The 27,798-nt window shown below is 34.7% G+C and overlaps 1 pseudogene; it reads left to right on the top strand.

Moving 5' to 3' along the window:
* Positions 1-4,881: 4,881 nt before the first annotated feature.
* Positions 4,882-27,798, top strand: part of LOC119532572 — a 55,516-nt pseudogene continuing 32,599 nt past the window's right edge.

Below are 27,798 nucleotides of genomic sequence, written 5' to 3'. Positions count from 1 at the left end.
AGAAGCATAGACTCTAAAGGCCTCACAGGAGGGTCTCATTCCCAAGGAAGCTCCATATCCTCCTCCTGAGACCTGGGCCACTCTGGACTGGGAAAACCTGACTGGGGTTGACCACATCTGAGGAGACCCTCACACAAGAAAGCTACATAGAGGCAGGGCAAGAAACAGAAAAATAAGATGTGAGAAACTCTGAACAACTAAACAGAATCTAAGTTAAAGTTCTAGAGTAGGCTGAACTGAACACCAAGGGTTAGAGAAGAAAGCCAATCAACAAGAAAACCCTAGGCAAAAGAGTGAAAACAAGCTCCAGAATAAACTAATAAGAAAGTCAGATGCCTAGACAGCTTAAGATAATGAGCCATACTAGGAAACATGAAAATATGGAATAGCCAAAGGGAAAAACTAATAGTTCAACTGCGGCACAGGAGTTGAAGCAATTATTGCTAAACCAATTGAATGAACTAAAGGAAGAACTAATTGGAGATGTCCAAATAAAGCTAAATCAATTCAAAAATCAAGTCAATGAACTGAGGAAAGACATAGCAAAACAGATGAAGGATTTAAGGGGGAAACTGGAAGACCATAATGAAGAATTCATAAACTTGAAAAAAGCAAATGGCAGAACTTATGGGAATGAAGGGCATAATCAAGGAGATGAAAAAGACAATGGAGGGATACAATGGTAGATCTGAGTAGGCAGAAGAAAGAATTAGTGAATTGGAAGACCAGACATCTGAATTCACACACACAAAAGAACAGATGGTGAAAAGAATGGAAAAATATGATCAGGGTTTTAGGGAGCTGAGTGACAACATGAAATGCACAATATATGTGTTATGGGTGTCCCAGAGGGAGAAGAGAGGGGAAAGGGGGCAGAAAGAATGGAAGAAAAAAAATCACTGAAAATTTCCCAACTCTTATGAAAGACAGAAAATTACAGATTCAAGAAGTACAGTGCACACCAAACAGAATAGATTCCAGTAGACCTACTTCAAGACACTAACTAATCAGATTGTCCAATGTCAAAGACAGAGAATTCTGAAAGCAGCAAGAGAAAAGCAATACATCACATACAAGAGAAGCTTGATAAGACTATGTACAGATTTCTCTGCAGAAACCATGGAGGCAAGAAGTCAGTGGTATGATATATTTAAGACACTGAAAGAGAAGAACTGCCAACCAAGAATTCTATATCTGGCAAAACTGACCTTCAAAAATGAGGGAGAGATTAAAATATTACCAGACAAACAGACATGGAGAGAGTTTGTGAATAAGAGACCAGCACTACAAGAAATCCTAAAGGGAGTGCCCAGGCTGATAGGAGAAGACAGGAGAAAAATGTTTGGAGAAGAGTGTAGAAATGAAGATTATCAGAAAGGGTAAAAAGAGAGAGACAAAAAAAATAAGATATGACACATAAAATCCGAAAGACAAAATGATAGAAGAAAGTACTGCCTTTACAATAATAACACTAAATGTTAATGGATTAAACTCAATAAAAAAACACAGACTGGCAGAATGGATTAAAAAATAGGACCCACCTATATGCTGTCTACAAGAAACTCACCTTAGAAACAAGGATAAAAATAGGTTTAAAGCAAAAGGTTGGAAAAAGATATTGTATGCAAACAGCAACCAGACAAAAGCAGGAGTAGCTATATTAATATCAGACAAAGTAGACTTCAAAAGTAAAACTAAAAGAAACAAAGAAGGACACTATATATAGTAATAAAAGGGTCAATTCATCAAGAAAACATAAGAATCATAAGTATTTATGTACCAAGCCAGAGTGCCCCAAAATTCATGAGACAAACACTGAGAACACTGAAAGGAGAAGTAGATAACTCCACAATAATATTTGGAGACTTCAATACACCGCTCTCATCAATGGATAGAACATCTAAACAGAGGATCAACAAGGAAACAGAGATGTTGAATTGCATGATAAATGAACCAGACTTGACAGACTTTTATAGAACACTGCACCCCACAACAGCAGGTACATATTTTTCTCAAGTGCTCATGGAACATTATCTAGGATAGACCACATGCTGGGTCACAAAGCAAGTCTCAACAAATTTAAAAATATTGATGTTATAAAAAACACTGTCTCAGATCATAATGGAATGAAGTTGGAAATAAATAACAGGCAGAAGATTATAAAATTCACAAATATATGGAGACTAAACAACACACTCTTAGAAAATCAGTGGGTAAAGGAAAAAATTACAAAAGAAATTATTAAATACCTTGAGGCAAATGACAATGAAAACACAACATATCAAAACTTATGGGATGCAGCAAAGGCAGTGCTGAGAGGGAATTTATTGTCATAAATGCCTATATTAAAAGAGAAGAGAGAGCAAAAATTGAGAAATTAACTGTCCTCCTGGAGGAACTATAGAAAGAACAGCAAATAAACCACAAAGCAAACAGAAGAAAAGAAATAAAGATTGGAGCAGAAATAAATGAAATTGAGAACAGGAAAACAATAGAGAGAATCAACAAATCCAGAGGCTAGTTCTTTGAGTAAATCAACAAAATTGATGGACCCCTAGCTAGGCTAACAAATAAAAAAGAGAGCAGATGCAAATAAATGCAATCAGAAACAGGAAAGGAAACATAACTACTGACCCTGCAGAAATAAAGGAGATAATGAGAAGATACTATGAGCAACTATGTGCTAATAAACTGGACAACTTAGATGACATGTACCACTTCCTAGAAAAGCATAAACAACCAACATTGAATAGGTGAGAAGAAATAGGTGATCTCAACAAACAATCACAAGCAAAGACATTGAGTCAGTCCTCAAAAAGCTCCCAAAAATGAAAAGCCCAGGACCAGCTGTCTTCACATATGAATTCTACCAAGCATTCAAGAAAGGATTAATACCAATCCTGCTCAAATTCTTCAAAAAAAATTGAAGAGGAGGGAAAGCTACTCAACTCATTCTATGAAGTCAACATCACCTTAATACCAAAATCAGACAAAGATACTACAAAAAAAGAGAAAATTATAGTCCAATCTCTTTAATGAATATAGATGCAAAAATCCTCAACAAAATACTCACAGATAGAATCCAGCAGCATATTAAAAGAATTATACACCATGATCAAGTGGGGTTTATTCCAGTTATGTAAGGCTGGTTCAACAAAAGAAAATCAATTAATGTAATACACCACATTAGTCAATCAAAGCAAAGAACCACATGATCATCTTGATCAATTCAGAAAAGGCATTTGACTAAATTCAACATCCTTTCTTGATGAAAACATTTCAAAGAATAGGAATAGAAGGGAACTTTCTCAATATGATAAAGGCAATATATGAGAAACCCACAGCTAACATTGTACTCAATGGGGAGAGATTGAAAGCTTTTCCTCTAAGATCAGGAACAAGGCAGGGATGCCCACTGTCAACACTGTTATTCAACATGGTGCTGGAAGTTCTAGCTAGAGCAATTAGGCAAGAAAAAGAAATAAAGGCATCCAAACTGGAGAGGAAGAAGTAAAACTTTCACTCTTTGCAGATGACATGGTTCCATATGTAGAAAATCCAGAAAAATCTACAGCAGAGCTATTAGAGCTAATCAGTAAATACACCAAAATGGCAGGCTACAAGATCAACATGCAAAAATCTGTAGTGTTCTGATATACAAATAATGTGTAACAAGAGGAAGAAATAAAAAAAATTCCATTTACAATAGCAACCAAAAGAATCAAGTATTTAGGAATAAACTTATCAAAGGCCACAAAATACCTACACAAAGAAAACTACAAGAAACTGCTAAAAGAAATTGAACAGGACCTAAAAAAATGGAAGAACATACTGTGTTCATGAACTGGAAGATTAAATATAATTAAGATTTAAGATATCAACTCTCCTTTAAATATAATTAAGATGTCAACTCTACTTAAACTGATTTATAGATTTAATGCAATCCCAATTAAAATCACAACTTACTTTGCAGAAATATAAAAATGAATAACCAAATTTATCTGGAAGAGAAGGTGCCCTGAATAGCCAAAAATATCTTCAGAAAGAGGAGCAAAGTGGGAAGTCTCACACTACCTGACTTTGAAGCATATTACAAAGCTACAGTTCTCAAAACAGCATGGCACTGGCATAAGGACAGAGATAATGGCCAATGAAATCGAATTGAGTGTTCAGAAATAGGCATCTACGGACAATTGATCTTTGATAAGGCAGTCAAGCCAAAGCAACTGGGACAGAGCAGCCTCTTAAACAAATGGTGTTTGGAGAACTGGCTATCCATTTCCAAAAGAGTGAAAGAGGATGCCTACCTCACACCTTATACAGAAGTTAACTCCAAGTGGATCACAGACCTAAACATTAGTGCTAAGACCATAAGACTCTTAGAAGAAAACATAGGGCAATATCTTAAGGATCTTGTGATAGGAGGTGGTTTCCTAGACCTTACACCCAAAGCATGAGCAACCAAAGAACAAATAGACAAATGGGGTCTCCTCAAAATTAAACACTTTTGTACATCAAAGGACTTTGTCAGAAAAGTAAAAAGGCAACCTACACAATGGGAGATGCTATTTGGAAACCACATATCAGGGAAGGGTTCAATATCCCAAATAAATAAAGCAATCCTAAAACTCAACAACAGAAAGACAAATAACCCAATTAAAAAATGGGTAAAAGACATGGACAGACACTTTTCTGAAGACGAAATGTGGATGGCTTGAAAACATATGAAAAGATGCTCAACTTCACTGGCTATTGGGGAAATGCAAATCGGAACCACAGTGGAATGTCATCTCACAGCTACCAGAATGGCCATTATCCAAAAAACAGAGAATTGCAAATGCTGGAGAGGATGTGGATAAGGAGGCACACTTACCGGTGGGAATGTGGAATGGTGCAGCCACTCTGGAAGACAGCATGGCAGTTCCTCGGGAAGGTGAGTATAGATTTGCCATATGACCCAGCTATTCCATTGCTAGGTGTATACTCAAAGGAACTGAAAGTTAAAACACAGACGGACATTTGTAGACCAATGTTTATTGCGGCATTGCTCACGATTGCCAGGAGACAGAAGCAGCCCAAGTGTCCGTTGGTGAATGAGTAGATGAACAAACTGTGGTATGTACACCTGATGGAATATTATGCAGCTGTAGGACAGAACAAAGACATGGAACATGTGATAACATGTATGAACCTTGAGGACATTATGTTGAGTGAAGTTAGTCAGAAAGAAAAGGACAAATACTGTATGGTCTCTCTAATATGAACTAACATTAGTGAGCAAACTTTGAGATAACACAGGCTACCAGGAGATGGAAAGAAGGTAGAGATCAGGCATTTGATGCTGAAGGGCTACAGAATGTTCAGCAGGACTGATTGTATAGATCAAGAAATAGATAGCATAACACCGTGTAATGGTAGCACAATATTGTAAGTACGCTGAACAAAGATGTCTGTGAGTAAGGCTGAAAGAGGTGGGATAGGGGAATGTATGACACCAGAGGTAAAGAAAGATGGTGAAGACTGGGACTGTATAACTTGTCAAAAACTGGAGTGGCCAATGAATGTTACTAAATGTACAAATATAAAAATGTTCTCACATGTGGGAGACCAAATGAATGTCAACCATGCAAAGTGTTGAAAAAGGGATGGTATTGGGAAAAAACATAATCAAAGCAAACTGAAGTCTATGGTCAACAGTAGCATTCCAATATGCTTCCATTAAATGTGACAAAGGCAATATACCAAAGTTATGTGTATGAAAGCGGGATATAAGGGAGAGATATGGGATTCTTGGTAGTAATGTTGTTTTCTGTCCTTGCTAATATATTGTATTGTATGACACTTTATTTTTCTTTTTATTATTATCTTTTTTGTTATTCACTAAAAAAAAACTTGTTCATAGTAATCAATATGTTCAAGTGCTGACTGTGGTGATAAATGTACAACTATATGATGATACCATGAACCAAATGACTGTACACTGTGGATAATTGTATGCTATGTGAACATATCTCTGTAAAATTGTAGGAAAAAATATAAATAGAAGTAAAAGTGCTGGAGAAAACATGGAGAGAGGGATGTACCTATTTAATGTTGATGAGGAGGCAGAATGATGTAGCCTTTCTAGAGGTCACTATGGTGGTTCCACAAGAAGTTAAATATGTGGGGACCATAAGGTCCTGCAACCTCATTATGGGGTATGTACTTGCAAAATCTTATAGCAGAGATATGAACGGACATTGGCATACTGGTGTTTATGGAGGCATTATTCATGATTTGCAGTGGGTGGAGGTGGCCTAAGGGTACACTGACTGAGGAACAGAATGGTGAACTGTGGTGTATGCATGCGTTGGAATATTCAGCAACTATGAGAAGGAGAGAAGTTGTGAGACACAAAAGGAGGTGAATGGATCCTGTAGGCAGCATTTTGAGTGAAGTATGCTGGAAACAAAGGCAAACACTATAATGTCTCACTGATATGGACTAACTACAACGTGTAAACTCAGAATTGAATCTTAGAGCACAGCCTAACAGGGAAATGATTATTATAATGGTCCCTAGGTTGTAAGCTGTTACAGCAGTCATATCTATTCCTGAATTGTAATGGCAATCTCCAAACTCTGAGATATTGATCCCTTTGTGCATAACCTGATTTGTCTCTGGAACAGTGGGTATCTGTGTGAACCTGAAACTCAGAGCTAGAACTCAGCAGACATGAATGTCAGTATTAATGCATACAGCAACTGTTAAACACACACACACACACACACACACACACACACACACACACACACACACACAGAGAAACTGAAAAAAAGCCCAGGCTTCAATTAGAGATATGAATGAAGCAGATCTGGTTAAGACTAGGGCAAATTGGGCCAAAGGGTAAAGGTTGAAACTGACTGTGTGTTAAAACTTCAACTTCCCTGTGAGACCAAGGGAAGAAATGTTTATTTGGTATAGGATCTATATTTACTAAACAATATAACTTCTACAGTCAATTTGTTCAAACACCACAATTACATGGAACTTTATGAATAGGAAGTGAGATATAGCAGGTCTGTATAGGTTACGGTGAAATAGCAACATATCCCAAAGTAATTTAGGTAAAGGATAAAACTATATATTCGGGGACCCTCTGAGGAGCTGGAGAGGATGCAGAGGTGTTGGACTTCCTCACCTGGATTGTTGCTGATGTTCTCATAAACACTGGGGACTGATGTCTTGACATCGGGGACCCTCTGAGGAGCTGGAGAGGATGCAGAGGTGTTGGACTTCCTCACCTGGATTGTTGCTGATGTTCTCATAAACACTGGGGACTGATGTCTTGACATGCTGAACCCTCTGTCTTGGGGCTTGCCCCTGTGAAGCTTGTTACTGCAAAGGAGAGGCTAAACCTGCTTATAATTGTGCCTAAGAGTCTCCCCGAGTGCCTCTTTGTTGCTTAGATGTGGCCCTCTCTCTCTCTAATTAAGCCACCTTGGCAGGTGATCTCACTGCCCTCCCCCCTATGTGGGACCTGACTCCCAGGGGTGTAAATCTCCCTGGCAACACAGGATATGACCCCTGGTGATGAATCTGGACCTGGCATTGTGGGATTGAGAACATCTTCTTGACCAAAAGGGGGATGCAAAATGAAACGAAATAAAGCTTCAGTGGCTGAGAGATTTCAAATGGAGTCGAGAGGTCACCCTGGTGGACATTCTTATGCACTATATAGATAACACTTTTTAGGTTTTATTGTATTGGAATAGGTAGAAGTAAATAGCTGAAACTATCAAACTCCAACCCAGTAGCCTTGACTCTTGAAGATAACTGGATAACAATGTAGATTACAAGGAATAACAGTGTGATTGTGAAAACTTCATGGATCGCACTCCCTTTATCCAGTGTATGGATGGATGAGTAGACAAATGGGGACAAAAACTAAATGAAAAATAGGGTGTGATGGGGGGAATGGTTTGGGTGTTCTTTTTCATTTTTATTTTTTATTCTTATTCTGATTCTTTCTGGTATAAGGAAAATGTTCAAAAATAGATTGGGGTGATGAATGCACAACTATATGATGGTACTGTGAACAGTTGATTGTACACCATGGATGAGTGTATGGTATGTGAATATATCGCAATAAAATCGAATTTAAAATTAAAAAAAGGATATCTTTGAGATACCCTAATGAGAATATCTTATGAAGGGCATTCCAATTAGAGTGAGCAGAAAGCGCTTGTGTGTGGGAGGGAGCCAGAGGCAGGATTTGTTATTTTTTTATGCTAATTATTATAAGTTTTTGAAGGACTTTGTGATGGGCTTACTTAATTTTAAAAAGACCACTGGCCCATTATCTAAAGGAAAGTGTGAGGAGAAAAGCTCAATTAAATAGGTTTTGCAATGGCCTGGGCCAGAGACAACAGTGGCTTGGATTCAATTAGTAGCACTGGAAGCATGAAGGTTGGCAAATATGTACCATAGATTAGTACTAATGTGCAACTAAGTTTTTGCATCCATTAATAATTCCTTACCTAGAAAGTGTAATTAATATCAAGCATGTGCGGTTGGTCACAGTCATGAAACTTGACCTCCTGACTGGTTCTCTTGCATTTTTCTTAAATTTTGTGTTTTTTCTCTGGAGTGGTGAATCCCAAATGTTACTGTATATCAGAATCCAGTATGGGGCTTGTTAAAATGCTGATTGCTGGGCCCATCTACCGGAGTTACTGATTCAGTTGGCCCTAGAAATGCCTAAGGTTTTGCATATCAAAGTTCCCAGCTGCTAATGATAGTGCTGCTCTGGGAAACACACTTTGAGAAACACTACTCTAGAGCAGGAAGCTGCAAACTTTTTCTATTAAAGGGCCAGAGTCAATATTTTTGGCTTTATGGGTTTTAGAGTATCTGTTGCAAACACTCGATTCTGTTTTCTCCCCTGAAAGCAGCCAAATACATTATGTAAATGAATGGACATTGCTTGTAACAATAAAATGTATTTACATAACAGATGCTACACTGAACTCCCTCTAAACCACTTACTCTTGCCCTAATTACCTCTATCTGCTCAATATTATATATGACATATATGCATGTGTATATGTATAAGTGTGTTTATGAGAATAGCAGAATGCTCCTTATTATCTCAAAGCTTTTTCTACTTTATTTTTCCACCTCTTGCAGTTACACAATAAATTAATTAGTAACACTGGAATTCTATCATGACAGCCATTGCTTTTAAGCGTCTTCAATATTCCATTTGAAAAACAGGAAGACTTGGGAGGGGGATAATTTTATAAGCTATGTTCTAATTTTGGAAGGCCAGAATGCATTACCAATGTTATCTGTTCTGTAATAACTATTTTCCATTATAATCAATTTTCTTGTCTTAAGAATAAGCCTATTGCACTGGGCAAAACAAATGATGTGTGTATAGGGGACTGTATTAAATAAACATCTTTCTGCCATCTTAAGAATATAATATAAATATAATGGGACAAATAATGGGACATATTTGTTCCAAATGAATGTGACCTCCATGTTGGTCTGAATTTTTTTACAAGAATACAAAGAAAATCACCTCCTGTAGCTTCCAATAAGACTAACCACAGTTTGGCAGTTTTGGTAGTTGTTTATGAGTCCAAAAAAATATAATATGATAGGTCTCACAGTTTCCTTGATTCAAAATAATATCACACAAATAAAATAGTAAGATGGGCTACTTCATAGGAACACTAATTAAACAAACACTGCATTGTTATATATAAAGTCTATTTGCTTTGTTTTTACCCTGTTGGGTAGAATAAAAGATTACCTTTTTTTTCTGAGATTTTAGATGACAATGCCAAGACTTATTTGTTTATTCTGCAAATATCCCTTGTGTAGCTACAAGTGCAAGACTAAGTATAATATACCTTTCCTTGAAGTGCTGTCTTGGCACAGTTTTGAGACCCTGGAGAGAGGACTGTCAGCTCCCTTATGAGGCTCTGTCCAGAGGCCCGTCACTTCCCCTTCCTGCCACTCCCTAGTGTTTCCCCATATCAGGCTCTTACTCTGGAGACACTATGTACCTGCCCTAATCACCCCTGGGCCAGGTATCAAACAATTAAAGACTGCCTCTGTAACCTGGGGCTCTTTAAATGATTCAAACTAGCCAATCCACTGGGAGTCCAGCAAACTTAACTAGCCCCACTTCTTTTGCTATCCTTAAGCTGCCTCCTACAGCTTGCAAATTCCAGCTTGCAACCCCCTGTGTGACCCTGCATGCAGCCTTATTTCCCTTGGAGCTGTAAGTAATAGACTTCTGCCTTTAATCTATTGGAGTGTCTCTGTGTTATGCCCCACCATCCAAAGAATCTATGATCATACCTAATAACATGTAATTATACAACACTAAGGAAATGGAATGATTTACACAAGGTCACATCATATGTATCAAAATTAGTTCACAAATTCAAGTCTGTGGACTCCAATTTCAACTTTTCCACTGTGCTTTGCTGGTGAAGAATAGGGTGATTTTGAGAACACAGTAGTTTCCTCAATGCATAGAGTCAAATGAACCTGAGTATAAAGTGTGGGCCAGTGTGTCAGAAAGTGGTTTTCAGGCAGCTTTAAACATAGCAATTTAAGTATAACACATACACAGTAAAGTGAATGAATATATGCACAGAGTGAACACACCCATGTGATCATAACCCAGAAAACGGAATATTGACAGAACCTCTGATCGTTCCTTTGGAAAACAAAAATTCTGAATTCAGCTTTTATGGATACTTGGCACTATATGTTCTTGTTTGATTTATTTTCTTAACCACCGTCAGCTGCTCTAATGAAAGCAACTTAATTTCTCTTTAATCACTGCAGCTAAATCCATTGGTTTCCATCACTCACCAGTGGATTGAAGAAACTGTTGATTCTACACTGGCAAGACAGTAAAATTGTTTAGTAAAATGAAAGACACTTGGGGGTGCAGTCCTTAAGACAGATAAATCAGAGTCATTGAATAAACAAAGGAGCTTTGTGAGAAATGTTCTTTTCCTTAGCACGACTGAAGACTACACATTTTGATATGATTTCCTCCAAACTTCCGTGATTTATGTAAATTGCTCCCCTTTATTTTCTGGGAAGAGAGACTCTTGCCTCTCTTGTTCAAAAGATTTTTTTTTTCAATTTTAATAATATAGAAGAATATCCACTAAAGACCTAAAACAAAAGAAAAATTTTCTCATTTCCCTCATTCCTTCCCTACCCCTCCCTCCCTCCTTCCTTCCCTCCCCAAATCACAGGCTTACATAAGTTGAAAATACAGTACAAGAGCTTATTTTGTTCTGAACCATTTTACAGTTAGTTTCCAACATTATGCCCCGTCAGCCCAAATAAGGGAATAACCACAATATAAGTATCAAAATCAAGATATTAACACTGACATATTAATATTATCTAATACTCAGATCCCACTACAATTTTACAAGTGTCCCAATAATGTCCTTTATAGCAAATGAATCAGAATGGCCTGCATTTAATTACCAGGTCTTTTTAGTCTCTTTCTTTGATATTCATTAACTTGATAGCTTTGAAGATTTCAGAGCAGTTATTTTTAAAAAATCTCATAATTCAGGTTTGTCTGATGTTTAACATAATTAGATTCAGATTATGCATATTTGTCAAGAATATCACAAAAACAAGGCAATATTTTCATTGCAGACAATGAATTGTCTGAGAGCAGACAATTTTGATGTGTCCTATTTCTGATAACGTTAACTTTGATCGTGTGACCAAGGAGGTATCTGCCAGACTTCTCCAAACTGAAATTATTACTTCTCCCACTGTAATCAATAAGTATTTTGTGGAGAAGTATTTGAAACTGTAAATATCTTGCTCAGCATCAAATTTTTAATTTGCTCATTTATTTATTTATATAATCATGGACTTAAACATCCCTGTATAATTCAATAGCTATAACCAATTTCATGATCATTTATTTGTATTAAATTTTTTTAAATTTTGGAATAATTTAAATTTACAGAAAAGATACAAAAAATAGTACAGAGTGTTCCTGTATACCCAGTCTCCTAGCTTCCCCTAACACACACACACACACACACATTACTGTGGTACATTTCTCAAAACTAAGAAATTAACATTTGTGCTCTACTATTCACTAAACTACATCCTTATTCTGATGTCACCTGTTTTCTGTTGTCTTTTTTCTATTCCTGGAGCCAATCCTTTATAATATCTTGCATTTAGTCATTGTGTCTCCAAACTGTGACAGTGTTTTAGTCTTTCCTTTTGTTTCACGATCTTGACACTTTTGAAGAGTCCTGGTCAGGTATTTTGTAGAAAGTCCCTCAAATATGGATTACCTGATGTGCCTGGGATTATGGGGTTTGGGGGAAGAATATCACAGAAGTGAAATATCTTTCCCATTGCATTATATCTGTGGGAACATGACAGAAACATGTCTTATTGGTGATGCTAAGCTTGATGACTCAGATAAGCTGGTGTTTGCCAGATTTCTCCACCTAAACTTATTATTTTTTATTTTGTATATTCTATTAATTAAAAGTGATTTATGAAGCCCAGCCCACATTCAAGGGAAGAGGAATTAAGCTCCACCTTCCAGAGGAAGGAGAATCAAATAATTTGTAGAACTATTACAAATTTGTTTTAAACGTCAAAAACAGGTCTTCCTCCAAAGGAGTCTTTTTTTTTTTTTTTTTAATCTGAGAACTTATTTGATCAATGACAAGATTTACTTGGTCACTTCATTTAGGGCTCACGTATTTACCATATAGTCCTCTCTCATTTTCACAGCTAGCATTTAATTAGTCAATAAGTTTGTTATTTTTAATTCTAAAATTGTTCCTGTTTCCATCATCTTTTCTTATCACTCACCCCCTGAAATCATGTCATTCCAGAAGCCCTTTTTAGAGCACTAAGCAAGCATCTACATTATTAAATGTACAAATCCATACACCTAATTTTTAATTTCAGGGGTCAATTCATTTTGGGAAATCTGTATTTAAATAAAAATGTATTACTGTCGGATTTCTCAGAGACTTTTAAAAATAAACACACATTGAAATGTTTCAAATGGCAAGCATATTATCAATGATTCCACATTCAATTGCCTATTTTCCCCTTTTTTTCTCAGCTTGTTCTTTGGAAGAGTATTCCAGAGAACTCCCTTTGGAAGTGTTGTACTTAACTGGACTAACCATAAAAATCTCTCTCTTTCTTTCTCACTGCCTTCCATATGGTAAAATCCTCTTTTGAAATCCTCTTTTGATAGTCAAAAATTAAATGTTGCCTCTCTGGAAAGATATCATCCCTACCCCTTTCTTCTTTGGCTCTTGACCAGACTAAATACTTATTCTACTCTACTTCTATTCCACTTATTTAATATCACTCTTATGGTACTTATGTCCTTCGTTGTTTAGTAATATATCCTTCACTATTTAGCTATATGATGTCTCCCAAACTAGAGTATCAATTTATTAGCAGAACTTATTTTCTTTACTTTGTTATACCCATGCTGAGTGTTTAGAAAGCACTCTCCAAGGTTTGTTGATGAGTTATTGATCAATATCTTGCTTCAGATCAGACAGCAAGGCTAGTACTGAGATCCAGGTACTCTGAGTTGCTGACTTGTGATCCCTCAGATAAATAAAACACATTTGATTATAGATGTCATGTTGAAATGATACTTGTTTGGGACTATGTAACTATGTTAATGATTTTAATATGGACTATTTCAGACATTATTAACATTTCCAATTGCTTGAAAGAAATATTTTCAAAATTCTGCATGAAACCAAAACTATATTTATCTCCAAGGTAGTCTTCATATAAAGCTTATTTAAAACCAGCTGGAAAGGAAAATGAATTTGCCTTTTTCCTCCAAAGACTTAAGAAATAATATAGCAATATCATTCCTGTTTGAAGTTTCAAGTCTTCTTAATGTTTGCTTGACCCCTTTCAAATGTGGCATTGTTTTTAGACCTTCATTGCTGTGTAAAACATACACTTTCAAATATTAAATTCAGCCTTGCAGCTAAAGTACTTCTCAAAGAAAAAAAATTCTGTGCCCTTTATAATTCCTGAAAAAGCCAGAAGTTGACTATAATTTTAGGAAGTAAATATGTGAGTAGATACATAATGGATATTCTAAGAATTATTTAAAAGAGGTTAGAATACTATTGAATGCCATTAACTGTGTCATTATCTTGCTTTCAAGGACAGAGAAGTTTGTAAATATCAAACATAAATAACAGACATTTATCAGGACAATAGACAATGGAAATGTTCAAAATGTTCAAGTATAAAGACTCTCTGAGAGAGGTTAGTGAACTATGTATAAAAATGGGAGATGACTTACCACCAATGGGCTTGCTACACGTGTGTTTGCCAGAGGAGTGAACACAAGCACGGGCCCTTTTTGGGGAGAGTTAATAGGGTGGGGTGCCAGTTTTCATTGGGGTGCACTGCTGTCCCCTGGAGGCATTTTGGAAGTTGGGTTGAAGTGTTTTTCAAAGTCACCATGATTTTAGAGTGTTCCTTGTATTTAGTGGGCATGGACCAGAAATACTTATGTACTGTGTTTCATGGGATGCTCCAGTACAACAAAAATATTTTCAGTGCCCTGTAGGACATTAAATGTCTGCCCAAATAGTCAATGAAAAAAAAAAACAGAACATTTATAATCGTCTATGGTAATAATAATTATGAACAAGAGGATTCTTTTATAGCATGTACTATGGACAAGTCACTAGTCTTAATGTTTTACAAAGATTACCAATTAGATTGATATTACCATTTCCATTTTACAGGTGAGAAATGAAAGCACAAAGATATTTAAGGAATTTCCCCAAGGTCACAGTGGGACCTTCCTATGAGGGAGCTGAGGCATTATTCAAGCCCAGGAAATCTGGCTAGAGAGTCTCTGCTCTGAGTCACCACATGATTTTCATTTTCTTTCTGAACTTAGAATTGACCTTCATTTAAATGTAAACATTAAACATTGTTTCATGGTTTTAATATAGTGAGGTTTTCAGAAATGTGGTTGTTATGGTGGCTATACAACTACATGTTTTTGTCAATTTATATGGCGTTTGTCCCCTTTTATTTAAAGGTCTATGAGTTTTGACAAACACAGTAGTGTATTCACCCATATAAAATGTGGCAATATTTCACTTATTTTTTAAAGCTTACCAAGAATTTGTTTTTGTATTTTGCAAAGTAGCATGTCTGATGTTAACACAGCTTGTGGTATTTGAGTTGTCAGCACATCATACCTGTATTAAACTGCCTTTGTACCCAAGTTACAGATATGTAAATATCTGACTATGTAATTATAGTCTCTGGTCTCATGTTGAGTATTGACTTATTAAAATACATACACTTGTCTGGTTCAGTCCATTCTGATTTCTCCTTTAAGTCAGATTTATTGAGGTATAATTTAAAACATTAAAATTCACCCTTTTTATTTACAATTCTAGAAGTTTGGCAAAACATGCGGCTGCATAGCCACCATCATCACAGTCAAGATATAGGGCAGTTCCATCAGTTAACAAAATTCCCTATGCCCCTTTGTAGATTTGAGATTTACACATGTAGTAAATATGTGACTTACAATCAATGTTTATCAGTAGTTCATCTCTTTTTATTGCTGATTATTCCATTCAATGGCTGTACCACAGTTATTTTTCCATGTATCCATTGAAGGACATTTGGGTTTTTTGCAACTTGGAGTAATTATGAATAAAGCCTCTTTGAATATTGGCATACAATTGTGTGTGTGCACATGCATGCATGTTTTATGAACATAAATTTCCATTTATCTTGGTTAGAAATAGAAGCACTAAGTTGTATGACAAGTGTATGTTCATGTTTTTAAGAAAATGCAAAACTTTTTTGCAAAGGGGCTATCCCATCTTACATTCCTTCCAGCAGTATATGAGAACTCCATATGCTTTTCATTTTTATCAGCACTTGGCATAGTCAAGAGTTTAACTTTTTTTTGGCCATTCTAACTGGTATATAATGATATTTATTGTGTTTTTAATTGAATTTCCTTAATGACTAATAATGTGGAGCACCTTTTCATGTGTTCATTTGCTTTCTATATATTTTCTTTTGTGAAGTATCTGTTCAAAATTTTGCCTGTTTTTGATTAGATTGCTTCTTTAATGCTGAATTTTGAGAGTTCTTAATATATTCTCTTATCAGATATTTGTTTTGAAATATTTTGTCCCAATATGTGGCTTCTCTTTACATTTTCTTAACTGTGCCATTTGAAGAGTAGCTTTTAATTTTGATGAAGCCAAATTTATCAAGTTTTTTTTTTTTCTTTCATGGATACTTCTTTTGGTATTGTATCTAAGGTTTTTTTCTTTTGTTTTGTTTTGTTTTGCCTGATCCAAGGTCACAAAGGTTTTTCTCCCATGGTTTATTCTAATAGTTTCATATTTTAGTTTTCATGTTTAAGTCTTCAGTCCATTTCAACTTCATTTTTGTATATGGTGTGAGGGTTTGAGTGTTACAGTCATTTTTGCACAAATGTACAGAAACATTTGTAGATAAAATTATTTTTTCTCTAAGAATTGTATTGCTCCTTTATCCAAAATGAATTGACTGTGTGTTGTTTGTTTGTGTGTGTGTGTGTGTGTGTGTGTGTGTGTGTGCATATTTCTGGAGTCCTTAATGTGCTCCATTCACTGCCTGGATTATGATGGCTTTATAATAGGTCTTCAAATTAGGTAACATGAATTCTACAACTTTGTTGTTTTTCAAAATTGTTTTGACTGTTCAATTTTTTTTTTAACTTTTCCATAGAACACTTAGAGTCAGCTTGCTTATTATAAAACAGAAAAAAATGTTGTTGTTTTTTTTAAATTGGGAAAGTGTTGAATCTATAGGTTGTTTGGGGGACAATCAACACCTCAATGCTATTGAGTCTTTCAATCCATTCACATGTTGTATCTCCCAGGTGCTTAGGTCTTCTTCGTAGTCATTTTATGTTTTTTTTTTTTTGATTTTTTAATACAATTTAATTGAGATATAGTCACACACCATATAATCCATCCAAAGTATACAATCAATGGCTCACAATATCATCATACAGTTGTGCATTCACTGCCATGATCAATTTTAGAACATTTTTATTCCTCCAAAATAAAGAAAAAAATAAAATTAAAAAAGAACACCCAAAATATCTCATACCTGTTTTCTTCCTTTCTATTATCTATATATATTTTTTGTCTTTATTTTATTACTTGTCTGCCCATATACTGGCTAAAGGGAGTGTCAGTCACAAGGTTTTCACAATCACATGGTCACATGATAAAAGCTATATAGTAATACAAATCATCAAGAATCAAGTTTACTGGATTACAGTTCAACAGATTCAGGTATTTCCTTCTGGCTATTATAATACACTAGAAACTAAAAAGGAATATCTATATAATGCATAAGAATAACCTCCAGAATGACCTCTCAATTCTATTTGATATCTCTAGGTACTGAAACTTTATTTTGTTTCATTTATTTTCCCCCTTTTGATCAAAAAGCCATTCTCAATTCCATGATGCTAGGGCCAGGCACATCCTGGGGAGTCATGTCCCATGTTGCCAGGGAGACTTACACCTCTTAGCCAGTTGATTTTTGAAAAGGGTCCTAAGTACACGCAGTGAGAAGGAATAGCATCTTCAACAATTGGTGCTGGGACAACCGGAAATCCACATGCAAAAGATAGAAGTTAGGTTCCTACTTCATATGATACACAAAAATCAACTCAAAATGGATTAAGGACTTAAATAAAGAGCTAAAACTATAAAACTGTTAGGAGATAATAAACTGCTAGGATTTGGCAATGAATTCTAGATAAAACATTAAAAGCACAAGCAACAAAAGAAACAATAAATAAATTTGATCTCACCAAAATTTAGAAACTTTTGTGAACCAAAAGAAATTATCAAGAAAGTAAAAAGATAACCTACAGAGTGGGAGAAAATTTTTGTAACCATATATTGGTTAATGGCTTAATATCCTGAATATATAAAGAATTTCTTCAACTCAACAACAGTAAGACAAGCAACCCAATTAAAGAACGGGCAAAGGACTTGAATAGACATTTCCATAATTTTCAACAATGTTGATATTCTCTATGTCTTCATCTATAGTTTTCCTGATTTCCTTAAGTTCCTTGCCCATGCTTTCCTTTACTCTTTGAACATATTTAGGACAATTTTTAAGAAGTCTTTGTCTGGTGTGTTCCAGGTCTAATCCTCTCATTGATGGTTTCTAATACTTTAACCTTCTCCTTTGCCTGGGCCATTGCTTCCTCTTTCTTTTTATGTTTTGTCATCTTTTGTTGAAGCCTGGGCATTTTGATATTTTAACATGTTGTCACTGGAATTTAGACTCTGGGGCATCCATTCCTTAAGCCTTGTATCCAGCTAGTGTTATGACAGAGCTTTCCTTGAATGCCAGGAGCTGAGATTTTCTCCATCTCTTCTAACAGCTCTTCCAAGTTTTTATTCAGGTCTGACAGCATTTTCAACATGTTGTCATAGTTTGTTTCCTGTGAGTCCAAATCAGCCATCTCACGCTCCATCCACGATTGAGGTCTGGCTCCACATGTGAGACCCTTGGAGGCTGTCATTTTATTTTGCTTTGCTTTGTTTTGTTTTTAATGTTCAAATATGTTAAACTTTTCAGCATAAATATATTGAACATATTTTGCTAGATTTTTGCCCAAGTATTCATGGTTATTATAAATAGTACCATTTTATAGTACAATTTCCAACTTTTAATTGGTAGAACTACAGAAATACATTTGATGATTTATATTTAATTTATATCATGCAATACTGTGAAACTATCTTATTAGTTCTGGTAGCTTTTTGTAGATTATTTGTGATTTCTTAAGAAAATAAAGAAGCAAGGAACTGGGGACTCTAACAGCCATGTGACTGAGCCATCCGGGAATTGAATCCTCAAGCCCCAGTCTAGTTTTCAGATGACTGTAGCCCCAGACAACAACTTAACTGCAACCTTATGAGATGCTAAGGCAAAACCATTTAGCCAAGTTAACCCTGAATTCCTGGTCCATAGAAACTAAGAGATGACAAAGGTATTTTGGTACTAGCCGCGTTTGTTTTGGATAATCTGTTATGCAGCAACAGGTAGTGAATACAGATACCTTCAGTGCACCACCAGCTCCCAATTCCTCCATTCTTAATTTATGCTTTGGGCAGGGGATTCTCCACTTGAGGCATTAGTCTTTCAAGTGTACCTGCTCCTCAATGTGGTTGTCTCTCTGTATTCTTGTTCTTCCCCATCCATAGATTGTTTGTGATACCACGATTATTAACCTGGTGCTTAGGTGACAGAAAGACTGGTCTAATCTCAGTCTTAAGCATACCCTGGCTTCCTGGGGCAATGTTTTCTCAGTGATTCTGTCCTGCCTCCCTGTAGCTGCCAAGCTCTGTTTCATGTCTTTGTTCAGGCTTCTGCAGCACTTTCCTGCCTTTCCTAAGGGGCAGAAGATCACTTACAGTCTGGTCCTGGGATGGATTCCTATTCCTCCCCCAAAGGGAGAGACTTTCTTATTTTACACTTGTCCCAGCCAGAATAGATCTTCTCTAGTATCCTTGGGCTGACAAGGCTTGCTGCCACTTTCCAAGGAAGTTAAAACTTTTGTTCCTAGAAGAGTCCAGAAGGGTTCAGGGGGACATGTGCTTTCCCTACAGCACCAGCCATTCTCCTTCTCCAGGCACTCACTGAAGGATGCCTTTCCCAGTCTCCCACCCTCCTCCCTATATTCCCTGTGGGTATCCACTGAAGGTCCATGGAGAAGGGTCTGTGAGTGGCTCTTGTGTCTCCAGCTCCTAGATGTTCTAGTCTAAACTTGTGCTTGAGCAATGCACTAAAATTTTAGCTGAATTGTTCTTATCTGCTTCTACAGTGGGTCTTCCTTCTGTGTTTTGCTACAGCTGAGCCAATGTTGACTTTCCACCTCTATTGAGAATTACTGTATTTCTTTACATGTCAGTCTATTTGATTGAACCATGAACTCAGGTCTCTGATGGGATCAAGTAAAATTTTATTATATGGCCTTTACTTGTTGAGGGTGAAATTAATGTATTTTATACTTTCAAAATCCTAGGTAGAAGTAGAATCTCCAAAATTATTTTTATGATTATTTTTTATTTTCTTTCATTTTACAATTAAGGTGTGATAATATTTTAAGTAAGTAGGTAAAGTATATTATATTAAGTAAATAGGTAAATTAAATTATATTATCTATGAATTTTTACTACAAGATACTAAAGTAAATAAAGCAAATTTTCTATTTGTTAATTGATTCAACACTGTTGTTGCAAGTTATGTTTTTTTCTTGTGGAATAACACTGTAATAGACCATTTTTTCCTCACAGAAAAACCATTAACAATATACAAGAAACAATTACTTGAGGGCTTTAAAGAGTGAAAAAGGTAGGCTGACTTGGGACAGGCATCAGAATTTGAAAGGATCAAGTTTCTCATTAGAAACTATGGAGAGTCACAGTAAAGCAACATCTTTAAGAAGCTGAAAGGGAAAAAAATGATCTCTTTGTCTATCTCAACTTAGAATTCTATTTCTAGCAACAATATCCTTCAAAAATGAGGGCACACTGCAGATACTTTCATATGAAGAAAACTAAGAGAATTTATCACCATTCAGAACTGCACTATAATGAGTGTTAAAGGAATTTCTTCAGGAAGAAGTGATGTGATAGCAAAAGAAATTTAAATCATGAAGGAAAAATTAAAAGCAACAGGAATTATAAATATCTGGATAAGTATAAAGTATTTTTTCTCTTAATACATAGGATTATTTAAAAAATAAATTATAACGTTGTCTTTGGAGTTTATAATGTATGTAGATGCAATGCATATAACAAACATAGTATAAAGGACAGGGATTGTTGATAAATGGAGCCATAAAATAGAAAGCTTTCTACATTTAAATGAAATGGTGTGTGGTGGATTGAATTATGTACCTCAGTTTGGACATATTTTTGCTTTTGGTCCACATTCTGGTAGGTGCAAACCCATTATAAGTAGGGACTCTTGAAGATGTTACTTCAGTTAAGGTGCAGCCCAATGAATCAGATTAGGCTTTAATCTGGATTACTTGACAGCTTTACAAGAAGAATAAAATTCAAATATATATTAGAATTTTTTATAAGAAGAATAAAATTCATATATATATGTATATATAGAAAGAGAGAGAGAGAGAGGGAGAGCCATAAGCAGAATCCAGAAGTCATGGGAACCCAGAGAAGAAAGGAGAAGAGATCACCATGTGCATTGGCATATGACAGAAAAGCCAAGGACCAAGGATCACTGGTAGCCAGCCCCAGAACAACAGTCTTCCAGGAGATTGCATCATTTTGCTGATACCCCAATGTTGGACTTCTCCTAGCCTCAAAACTGTGAGCCAATAAATTCCCATTGTTTAAGCCAATCCATTGTAAGGTATCTGTTGTTCCAGCTGGGAAACTAATAAGACAAGATACAATATTAACTCAAGAGGATTATGAACATTTAGGACATGACTTGTAGTCCCTGGAGCAACAACTAAAAGTAATGCAGATGGAAATATATAAAGAGCTAATAGATAAATTAAAAAATGGTATTTTAAATTCAAATTCAGATAATCCAAAATAAAATAAGAAAAACCTTAGAGAGGGGGAAAACAACAACAACAACAAAATAATACCCTGGTCTTAAATCCAATTATATCAATAATTATACTAAATATTAATGGACTGTATACTTAAATCAAAAAGTCAGAGATTAAAAATGTGGATAAAATGACAAAAACTAACTATATGCTATGTACAAGAGATGCCCTTTAAGTATCCTGAGACAAACTGTTTGAAAGTAAATAGGAGGAAAAAATGTATGTGTAAGTAAACATGAGAAGACCGAATTGAATGTGTAAATATTAGATAAAATAGCTTTCATGACAAAACATATTACCAGAAGTAATTAGGAACATTTAATATTTATAGAAATGTCAAGTCATCATGAAAATTTAGCATACATAAGTGTGTATATCCCTAATAATAGAGCTTTAATATAAATATGGAGCACAGTTGGGCATAATTAAGATATAAACAATTCCACAATCATAATTTAAGATTTTAACACCCCTTTCTGATCCATAGATAGAATAACTATTCTAGATGAATAGATAATCAACTAGACAGAGATGATCTGAACAACACTTTCAACCACCTGAACAAATTAATATCTTTAAATACTACAGCTAAAATCTAAAGAATAATTATTCTTTTCGAGGACTCTGGGACAATCTAAGACAGGACATGATGAGTCATGAAATAAGTTGTAATTATTTAAAAAGACTAAAATTATAGAGTATTTTATGTGACTACAACAAAATTAAAATAGGAATCAGTAACAATAAGTGTTCTAGAAAAGCTACAAATATTTGGAATTTAAGTAGTACACTTCTACATTATCCCTGGGTAGAAAAATAAATAAAAATGCAAATTAAATAAATATTTTAAGTTGAATGATAATGAAAATACAATATATAAAAATAAATGTCAAAAAGATAAAGCAGAATTTAGATGGACATGTATTGCATAAATTCCTTATATTAGACATGTACAAAAGATTACATTCACTGTCCTGGGTTTCCACCTTGAGAAGCTTGAAAAAGAAGCACAATGTAAACCCAAAGGAAAGAAAATAAAGGAAATAATGAAAATAAAAACAGAAATTCAAACAAAAGAAAACAGCTGAACAAAAGTGAAAATTAATACAGCAAAAACTAACAAGATAAAAAATGATAATAAATCTTGAGCTAGACAGATCAAGAAAATAAGAGAAAACAAATCACTAATATCAAGAATAAAAGTGAAATATGTCACTATGGAGCCTAAAGATACTACAGAATTAAAAAAAAAGAATATTATGAATATTATAGCAACAAATTAAAAAACTTAAATGAAATAAATTCCTTGAATATTACTATTTAATATTTAAATTTGTATCAATTTTAGTAATTTCAATTACTAAAATTGATACAAATTTAAAATTCTGGTAGCTCTAAATCTTTTAAATAAGTTTAATTCATTGTCAAAAACTTCCCCACTAAGAAACTCCACTCTTAATTGGTTTCATTGCTAAAATCTATCAAACATTCAAGATAGTATAAATGTTAATATTAAATAAACATTTACAGTAAATAGGAGAGGGATCACTTTGCAAATCATTTTACAATGACAACATAATCCTAATAATAAATTCTAACAAAGATGGTTCAAAAATATTTCAGGACTCATTCTTTATGAACAAATCCTTAACAAAATATTAGCAAATCAAATCCAACAATATATAAAAATATAATACATAATGACTAAGTAGTCTTCATCCCCAGAATGCAAGGGTGGTTTAGCATTCAAAATCATTTGGTATAATTCATATGACTAGAATCAGAAAACCCATGTAATCTTGTCAATGGATTGACAAAAAGCATTTGATAAAATTCAACACTCATAACAAAAATCAACTACAAAAACATCATAAAACATAAAATACTTAGGAATAATTTTAGCAAAAGATGTTCATGACACCTCACTCTAAAACCTTGACAATATCACTTAGAAAAATTCAATACCTATAAAATCAAGGATACATGCCCACACACTTAATACATATACACATATATCTATGTGGATTGAAGAACTCAATATAGTTAGATGTCAATTTTTTGAAGTTCGCCTATAAATTCAACATAATCTTAATGAAAAATCTAATAAATGCAAAAAAATATAGAAAAGCCAAAGCCCTTCTTTAAAAGAAGTAACAAATTTGGAAGATTTTTGCTACCAGATTTTTAAGATTATTAAGCTACAGTAATCAAGATAATGATGCATTAGCACAGTGATAAAGAATTCAGAAACAGATTCAGACATATGTGGTCAATTTAATTTTGACAAAAGTGCCAAGGCAATCCAATGGATAAAGGAAGTCCCTTTTAATAAATGGTGTTAGAACAATGAGAAAACTGTATGGAAGAAGAAAATAAATAAATGTAGGACTTTACCTTTCATTGCACAAACATAAAAGCAACATAATTGAAGATCTACATGTAAAAGCTAAATTGATTAAACTTTGAGAAAGAAACCTTACATTAGGCAAATATTTCCTAGATGTAATACAAAAAACATTAAACATAAAAGTAACAATTGTACCTTTTCAAAATTAAAAGTTTTTTTTTCTTGTAGACTGTTAAGAAAATAAGGAGGAGATAGACTCGGAGAAAGTATTCATGATACAATATCTGACAAAAGACTTAGATTTAGAATATATTACTGATACATGAAGCAAAATGGATGTATCCCAAAATTATTATATTGAATAAAAGAAGCCAGACCAAACAGAATGCTCTGTGATTCCATTCAGAAGTTTTACACTAACGTATAGCGACACACAGCAGATTGGTGGTGGCCTCTGGCTTAATGTGGAAAGGGACTTGTGCACAAAGGAGCATGAGGAGTTTTAAGGAGTGTGGGAAATCTGTATCTTCATTGTGGTGGTGGTTTCATGCATGTATACATTTGTCAAAATTGTTTAAATTGTATTAATTAAATAGACACCATTTCTCGCATGTGAGGTATATTTCAAGAAAATTGATTTAAAATCATGTTGTTGGACCCTATAGGAAGGAGAACTCTAGGTGTAGGTGGAAAAAAAAAACAGAGGAACAAACAATCAAGTAAATGAAGAACATTAACTTTTGACTAGAAATATTGATATTCTATGGCTTTATTTATAATAGACTAATTCTGTAGTATTCAGTAAATATCTGAGTCCCTGTTTTCCTTCTGTAAAAGAGAGACAACGTCTACCTATCAGAGTTACCCCGAAGCTAAAAAGAAACAAAATGTGTTAAACAAGGTAGATATTTACTTTTTGAGTTTTGGTACAGTATTATTTTCGTTTGTCTTGAATATGTCTTGTGTGTGAAAACTTGGGATAGTTTTCCTGCTATATACTCACCATTTAAAATCAAAATACTATTTCCCATTTTATTTGAAACATTGTTTTCTCATTTTATTTGAAAGCAATATTTCTCATTTTATTCTTTTGCTCATAATTCTTATATTTGTATTGACCAAACAGTATTTATATATAGCATAATGACTTGCATTATTTTCACATGAAAGAATGTTGTTTTTCTCTTGGGTTGCCTTTAAATATATATGAATAAATAATGGATAGAATAGTAAAAGTCAAATGTTAAGGACTGAATCATAGTATAGTACCTACAGGATCACCAGTGTTTGTGGTCAAAAGGAAAGCACATCGTATATAAAAGAAGGAATGAATTCCTAAATGCTTGCTTTCTTTGCCTTCTGACACCTCTAGAATGAGTTGTCAAAACAATTTTAAAAGCTAGTAGTTAAGGAGGGTGTTTTGGTTTTTCTTGGCTGCTCAAGCAAATACCATGAAATGGGTCATGTTAAACAATGGGAATTTATTTGTTCAGTCTGAGGATGGGAAAAGTCCAAATCAAGATTGCCCCAAGGTGATGTTTTCTTCCCACAGACTGTGGCATTCTGGGGTGGGCTGCTGACAGTCCTTGGTCTTTCGTTGCACTGCCACATGACAAAGCACATGGAGGCATCCCCTGGTCTCTCCTTTCTCTTCTGGGTTCCGTTGATGTCCAGCTTCTTGCTTCCTGTGGCTTTCTTTCTGTCTGAATTTCAGTCCACTTGCAAAGGATAATAATAAGATTAAGATCCATCCTGATTGGGCCGGGTCACACCTTAAGTGAAGTAATCTTATCAAAAGGTTCTACTTACAATAGCGTTCACTTACTTACAATGGGTCCTGTTTACAAAGAGCTCCTACTTACAATGGGTTCACACCCTTAGAAATGAATTAGATTTAAGAACAGGTTTTTCTGGGGTACTAACAGCTTCAAACCATTTTACTGACCAGAGTGTGTTTCTATGGTACACATGGACAGTTTCTCCAAAAACAAAAGGTCAAGTGCAGAGCTCTCTGGAAATCAATGTTTCTCATTCTGGGCATTTTGTTCTGTGTCGCATTTGCCTAAAGTAGACTCAAGCAGTGTAAGAGATGAATAGATGTCCTATTATTTCAACATTGCATGCCTGCTGTCTACTAATATCTTTTTGACATTTTGATGGATATGGGTCAGAAAACTATTGGAAGTCCCTAATTTCATTTAGCCATAGATGGTTTGAGCCTTTTCTAATACATTACTAGCACACATGGGTTGATGAAACAGTTTCTCTAAGTGCTCAGTTCTCCTAACATTTGGGGCAAAAGTATATATTTGTGATCTTGGAAAGATGCAATTACTCTTCTTCTGAAGTCATAACAAAGCTAGAGTATAAAGCTTGTACTCTTTAATCAAATCACAGCTTTAACTAGGTCAAGGAACACTTATTCGAAATCCTATGAATCAGTGTACAGAAATGCCTAAGTAACACACTCTAACTCACTGGGATTCTTAACTTCTAATTGAGAAACATTATTAAGTTATTCTTCCACAACTTAGTTAGCTGTGAGACTTTGGGTAAGTCAGAAATTCAAGTGAAATTCCAGTGAACCCCAATTACTCCTTCCTCAAAGGAGGTGTTGAGCTGGACACTTGTAACATGATCTTCAATTCTAACATCCTTTGATTCTACATTCACTATTTTCATATGTAAAATTGAGAGTGATTTCACTTCCATTGCATATTTTACGGAGATATTTTTTCAGCCTCTTTTTTTTTCAGAGAAATCATTTGATTCTTATAAGTTTTAGCTCTCCAAGAATTAATGTTTCTAGGAAAATCACTAGTACGATGGCATATTAAGCCATTAGACCTGACAGAAAAAATACCCTCAACCTCATTGAAAAGATAAACTACATGTTTGCTGAGCCAAAATCACCCCCTATATTTCCAATCAGTTTGTTTTATTTTCTCATAAACTGTGAGGCTTTTAAGAAACTGCTAACTGCTTTTTTTTGGTAGTATTTCTTACATTTGGTCAGACTTTAATCCTAACAATTTGATTTGGTTCATTTTTGCAATAATTAATCTTTATTAAGACAAAAATGGAATCAGGGCAATATAACAGAGTGATTTAAAGGTTGTATTTGTAGTCAGATAGGCTGGATTCAAATTTTCTTTCCACAAATCACACAAATAATGTCTTCAGAGCCTTGCTATAAGAAGTAAATGAGATAAGTGTGTATAAACTACCTGTTGGCTATTTTTTTATTACTACTACTATTATCACTACTATTATGTCTTTAAATAAGAGCACTGAATTTGGAAGGTCATCATTCCTCTTCTCCCTAAGACATATAGGTGATGGACTCAGTGAGAATTTGCGTAAACTAATGGAGAATAGGACCATAATTAAGCCAGATTTTATTTTGATTATTATTACTATCACCCCATTCCCTTGTCTGGAAAGTACTAAAATCAGCCTCAGTTAAGCCATCTTACAAAACAGTGAAATTTCATCCTGCAGATTGCACTCTGGAGAAGGATGTCATAAATACTAATATCTTTGAGCAGATCATTTTTGTAGGCAGAAAATACTGCCAATAATAAATTGTCAAAATAGAATTTTAATTATGATGTATCCATATATAAGGTGCATTGAACTTTTCTTATTCAGCCAGGAAAAACAAAAGAAGCAATATCCCATGGCTATATATATCTCAATGTACTTATTTTTTCTCATGTAGGACTATATGGTG

This window comes from Choloepus didactylus, chromosome 4, assembly GCF_015220235.1.
Source record: "Choloepus didactylus isolate mChoDid1 chromosome 4, mChoDid1.pri, whole genome shotgun sequence".
Classification (NCBI taxonomy): Eukaryota; Metazoa; Chordata; class Mammalia; order Pilosa; family Megalonychidae; genus Choloepus; species Choloepus didactylus.
This window is presented reverse-complemented; position numbering and strand designations above follow the sequence as displayed.